General features: G+C 45.6%; 1 pseudogene; it reads left to right on the top strand.

Annotated features, from left to right (window-relative positions):
• Nucleotides 1–3080: 3080 nt before the first annotated feature.
• LOC117872749 lies at nt 3081–5402 on the top strand (annotated as a pseudogene).
• Nucleotides 5403–5689: the final 287 nt, after the last annotated feature.

Raw genomic sequence — 5689 nt, 5'->3', positions numbered from 1 at the left:
TCATGATTCTAAGGAATGGTAGGAGGGAAAACATTAGAATAAAGAAAATGGATTTAAAGAAGGCAGACTTTACCAAACTCAGGAAGATAGTAAGTAAAATCCCATGGGAAGCAAATCTGAGGGGAAAACAGTTTAAAAGAGCTGGCAGTTTTTCAAAGAGACGTTATTAAGGGCACAAGAAGAAACTATCCCACTGCATAGGAAAGGATAGGAAGTATGGCAAGAGACCATGCTGGCTTAACCAGGAGATCTTCAATGACCTGAAACTCAAAAAAGAACCATAAAAGAGGTGGAAACTAAGTCAAATTACAAAGAATGAATATACAAAAAAACAAGCAGGTAGGGACAAAATTAGAAAGGCCAAGACACAACATGAGATTAAAGTAGCTAATGCCGTCAAGGGTAACAAGAAAACATTTTACAAATATATTAGAAGTGTAAGCAGAGTCAGGATAAGCTCTACCCTGACATCTGGTGGTGAATTATGGTGAGGGTTGAAAAGAACTTCAGGGGCTGATCTTGTTTGCATAGGCACACCTACCCGCCTAGCCTGGGACAACAACAACTGAAAGTGGTTCCTTTGGCTGGTTCCTGGGATCCCTAGTTTCTCTGTTATTGGGGCAGAAAGAATAAAGTGTTGTTACCTTGATTCGATGAATCAAGGCCAGTGGAACTGTTGTATGACAGAGAGACTCGCCAGTAATTAAGTAGCACTTGCTAGACAAGGGGCATGGGTTACAAAACCCAGTGAATGGAGAGAGGATGGGGGCAGGTATTTGTACCTGATGGTATGAGCCCCCTTTGAGGGCTTGAAACACCAATTGCACCACTGCTTCTCTCCACTGTTGAATGTCAGAGCTAACTTTGATTCCATTAAGAGTCTAGTTACAGGCTGCTGAGCTGAATTCACTTTGGGCCAATGGTGCACCAGCCCTGGGGCTCCCCTACTATGAGCTGAAATCACTAAGAGCTGAAATCACAAAAGAGCTAAAGTTATTAAGAGCTGAGATCACTGACTTCTGTGTTAAATAGTGGGGGGGGGGGTGCTGAAGCTATATTGCTAAGTGGCTGGTGGAGCAAGTTTGCGGGGACAGCTGGAGGAGCAGCGAGCGGCGCGGAGCCTTGCGGGGACGGCTGGAGCGGCTCACAGGTCGGTGAGCGGAGCAGCTCATAGAGCAGAGCAGTTTGTGGGACGGCAGGAAGTGGACTGGCTCGTGGTGAAGGCTGCGGCGGAACCCCACGGAGAGAAGGCCGGCCAGCCTTGGATCACATAAGGTGCCCCTTAACACCCTGCGTGCCCCCCCTTTTACTCTGGGGCTGCACTGACCAGGGACAGAGACTTTGGGGGTTGCTGGACTTTTGGGACTCTGGGTGATTTTTGGGTTGCTGGATTCAAGAACCAAAGGGAAAGGACACAGCCCAATTTTCTGGGGTGGGTCTTTTGCTCCTGGTTTGTGTTATGAATCCTGTTTGTGGTGTTTTTCCAATTTAATGCTGATGTCGTTTACCTCATGTTATTAAACATTTTCTGCTACACTCAGACTCTGTGCTTGCAAGAGGGGAAGTATGGCCTCTTAGAGGCACCCAGGGGGTGGTATATAATTGTCCCAGGTCACTGGGTGGAGGCTTGAGCCGGTTTTGCATTGCGTTATTGAAACGGAACCCCTAGATACAGAACCTGGCCCTTGTTGCTGCCACCTTAGATGGGCAGAAGGGTTACAGAAGCAAGAGGAAGACCAAGGACACGGTAGGCCAATTATTCAATGAGGAGGAAAGAGAATAACAGAAAATGTGGAAATGGCAGAAGTGCTAAATGACTTTTGTGTTTCAGTTTTCACCAAAAAGGTTGATGGTGACTGGATGTCTAACATAGTGAATGTCAGTGAAAATGAGGTAGGATCTGAAGCTAAAATAGGAAAAGAACAAGTTAAAAATTACTGAGACAAGTTAGATGTTTTCAAGTCAGCAATGCCTGATGAAATACTTCCTAGAATACTCAAGGAGCTGACTGAAGAGATACCAGAACCATTAGTGATTATTTTTGAAAACTCATGGAAGACAGGAGAGATTCCAGAGGACTGGAAGATGGCAAATATAGTGCCATAAAAAGGGGAATAAGGAAAAGCCAGGGAATTACAGACCAGTCAGTTTAACTTCAATACCTGGAAAGATAAAAGAACAAATAATCAAGCAATCAATTTGCAAACACCTAGAAGATAATAAAGTGATAAGTAACAGTCAACATGGATTTGTCAAGAACCAATCAAGTCAGACCAAACTAACAGCTTTCTTTGACAGGGTAACAAGCCTCGTGGATGGGAGTAAGCAGTAGATATGATTTATCTTGACTATAGTAAGGCATTTAATACTGTCTTTCATGAACTTCTCATAAACAAATTAGGGAAATATAGCCTAGATCAGGGGTTCCCAAACTTGGTTCGCGGCTTGTTCAGGGTAAGCCCCTGGTGGGCCGTGAGACGCTTTGTTTACCTGAGTGTCCGCAGGTATGGCGGCTCGCAGCCAGGGCCGCCCGGGGGGCGGGGGGGGCAAGTGGGGCAATTTGCCCCAGGCCCCGGGCCTCGCAGGGGCCCCAACGAGAATATAGTATTCTATAGTATTGCAACATTTTTTTATGGAAGGGGCCCCCGAAATTGCTTTGCCCCAGGCCCCCTGAATCCTCTGGGCGGCCCTGCTCGCAGCTCCCAGTGGCCGTGGTTCACCGTTCCTGGCTAATGGCAGCTGCGGGAAGCGGCGCGGGCCAGGCCACCGCTTCCCACAGCTCCCATTGGCTGGGAGCAGTGAACCGCGGCCACTGGGAGCTGCGAGCAGCTGTACCTGCGGACACTCAGGTAAACAAAGTGTCTCGCGGTCCGCCAGGGGCTTACCCTGAACAAGCCGCGAACCAAGTTTGGGAACCCCTGGCCTAGATGGAGCTACCATTAAGTGGGTGCATACCTGGTTGGAAAACTGTTCTCAGAGAGTAGTTATCAGTGTTCACACTCAAGCTGGAAAGGCATATAAAGTGGGGTCCCTCAGGGATTAGTCCTGGGTCCGGTTCTGCTCAATATCGTCATCTATGATTTAGATCACATGTGTCAAACTCAAGGCCCGCGGGCCACATCCGGCCCGCCATACAATTATATCCGGCCCGCGAAATCGTTTTATATATCTGTTTTTAATGGCCCTGTGATATGACGCCCCAATAACACACACTACAAATCCCATGATGCAGTGCAATTGCCGCCAACGGCAAGCCGCGGTTCAAGTTCGCGGTCTGTTGATGTATACAACGCTAATATCAAATCAAAGCTAGACCCCAACAATGGCCAAGAGAAAAATTGATTCTGAAAACCGAGGCTTTCAAAGCCGGTGGGAGAATGAGTATATGTTTACTGAAATTGCAGGTAAACCAGTGTGTCTCCTTTGCGGGAGTAATATCGCTGTAATGAAGGAGTATAACCTAAGACGGCACTACGAGACGAAACATGAGAACAAATTCAAAAACCTGAGCGCAGGACAGAAGCTACAAAAGGTAGAGGAGTTGAAGAAGAATTTGACATCCCAGCAGACGTTTTTCACCAAAGCAAAATCACAAAGTGAAGCTGCTGTGAAAGCAAGTTTCATTGTGGCCGAAGAGATCGCCAAATCAGGACGGCCGTTTACCGAGGGGGAATTCGTAAAGAATTGTATGATGAAAGTGTGCGACGTCCTTTGTCCAGATAAAACGCGAGCGTTTGCAAATGTAAGCCTCAGCAGAAACACTGTTGCTAATCGGGTTTGTGAGATGGCGACTGATTTGAAAACACAGTTGATTGAAAGAGCAAAAGATTTTGTTGCATACTCCCTTGCCGTGGATGAAACTACTGACGCGACTGACACTGCACAGCTGGCGATATTTATCCGTGGTGTGGATTCCAATTTGTGCGTAACAGAGGAAATACTGGACATTAAATCGATGCACGGGACAACGAAAGGAGAAGACATCTTTGGAAATGTATTTCAAAGTGTAACCGACATGAAACTGTCGTGGGAAAAACTCGTTGGACTTACAACAGATGGCGCACCTGCTATGTGTGGTGAAAAAAATGGACTGGTGGGAAGGATGCGCTCAAAGATGCGGGAGGAGAACTGTGCCGGTGAGTTGACAGTGTATCACTGCATCATACACCAGGAATCGCTGAGTGCTAAAGTCCTAAAAATGGATCATGTGATGAACACTAACACAAACCGTCAACTTTATCAGAGCCCACGGTTTAAATCACCGCCAATTCCAGTCTTTTCTGCGGGAAATAGATAGCGAGTTTGGCGATATGCCATATCATACGGAGGTCCGGTGGCTAAGTCGGGGAAAAGTTCTCAAAAGACACTTTGAGCTGCGAGAGGAAATCTGCCAGTTCATGGACAGTAAGGGGAAAGACTGCACAGTTCTGCGGGATGAAAAGTGGAAATGTGAGTTGGCGTTCCTGGCTGACATAACGTCGCATCTTAGCGCTTTAAACCTTCAACTCCAGGGACGGGAGCACATAATAACCGATATGCATGATGCAGTGAAGGCATTTCAAGTGAAGCTGCGCTTATGGGAGACACAAATGCACCAATGCAACCTGTCTCACTTTCCCTGTTGCCAAGTAATACGGAACCAAGAAAGTGCCACAGTTTTCCCAAATGCCACCTTTGCTGAAAAACTCAGCGCGCTGCGCACTGAGTTCGCACAGCGCTTCAGTGACTTTGAGGCACAGAAAAGTAACTTCGAGCTGCTTCGCAACCCATTTGCAGTCGATGTGGAAACCGCACCTGTAGAAATGCAGATGGAGCTGATAGAACTGCAATGTAACGGGACACTGAAGGCAAAGTACGACACTGCGGGGCCAGCACAGTTCACTCGCTTCATTCCTGAAGCGATGCCGCAGCTCCGCCAACATGCGGCTCGAATCCTGTCCATGTTTGGCAGCACATATCTGTGCGAGCAGCTGTTCTCTGTGATGAAAATTAACAAAACGTCACACAGGAGTCGCCTCACTGATGAACACCTGCAATCGATCCTGAGAATCTTCACAACACAGAACCTAACCCCAAACATAAACGAACTTGTTGCAAAGAAAAGACTCCAAGTATCAGGCTCTGACTAAATAGGACAAGAAAATGGAATGTTATGATTTGTTATGATTATACTTTTGCTTTAAATTCAATTTTTTATTTATATTTTCAGATTTTTTAATATTCCAGCATGTACAGATTTTGAATGTATTGTATTGACAGGATATTTTTTTATGAAGAGCAAAATATTTTAAGTTGAAATGTATTTATTTTGGAATGATATCCTGTATTTTGGTTCATATTAATGGTTAAAAAACATAAATATTTAGTCTGTTAAATAAATGGTTATACTGTTCGGCCCGCGAGTTTTGAGTTTTGGCCCCCTGTGCAATTGAGTTTGACACCCCTGATTTAGATGATATGGCATAGAGAGAACACTTATACAGTTTTCACACAATACCAGACTCAGAGGGGTTGCAAGAGCTTTGGAGGCTAGGATTAAAATTCAAAATGATCTGGACAAACTGGAGAAATGGACGGTAGTAAATATGATTAAATTTAAGAAGGACAAATGCAAAGTACTCCACTTAAGAAGGAACAATCAATTGCACATATACAAAATGGGAAATGGATGCCTAGGAAAGGGGGTTAT

This window comes from Trachemys scripta, chromosome 2 (genome assembly GCF_013100865.1).
Source record: "Trachemys scripta elegans isolate TJP31775 chromosome 2, CAS_Tse_1.0, whole genome shotgun sequence".
Taxonomy (NCBI): Eukaryota; Metazoa; Chordata; order Testudines; family Emydidae; genus Trachemys; species Trachemys scripta.
Note: the sequence above shows the minus strand (reverse complement) of the source record. Positions and strands in the feature narration are given on the sequence as shown.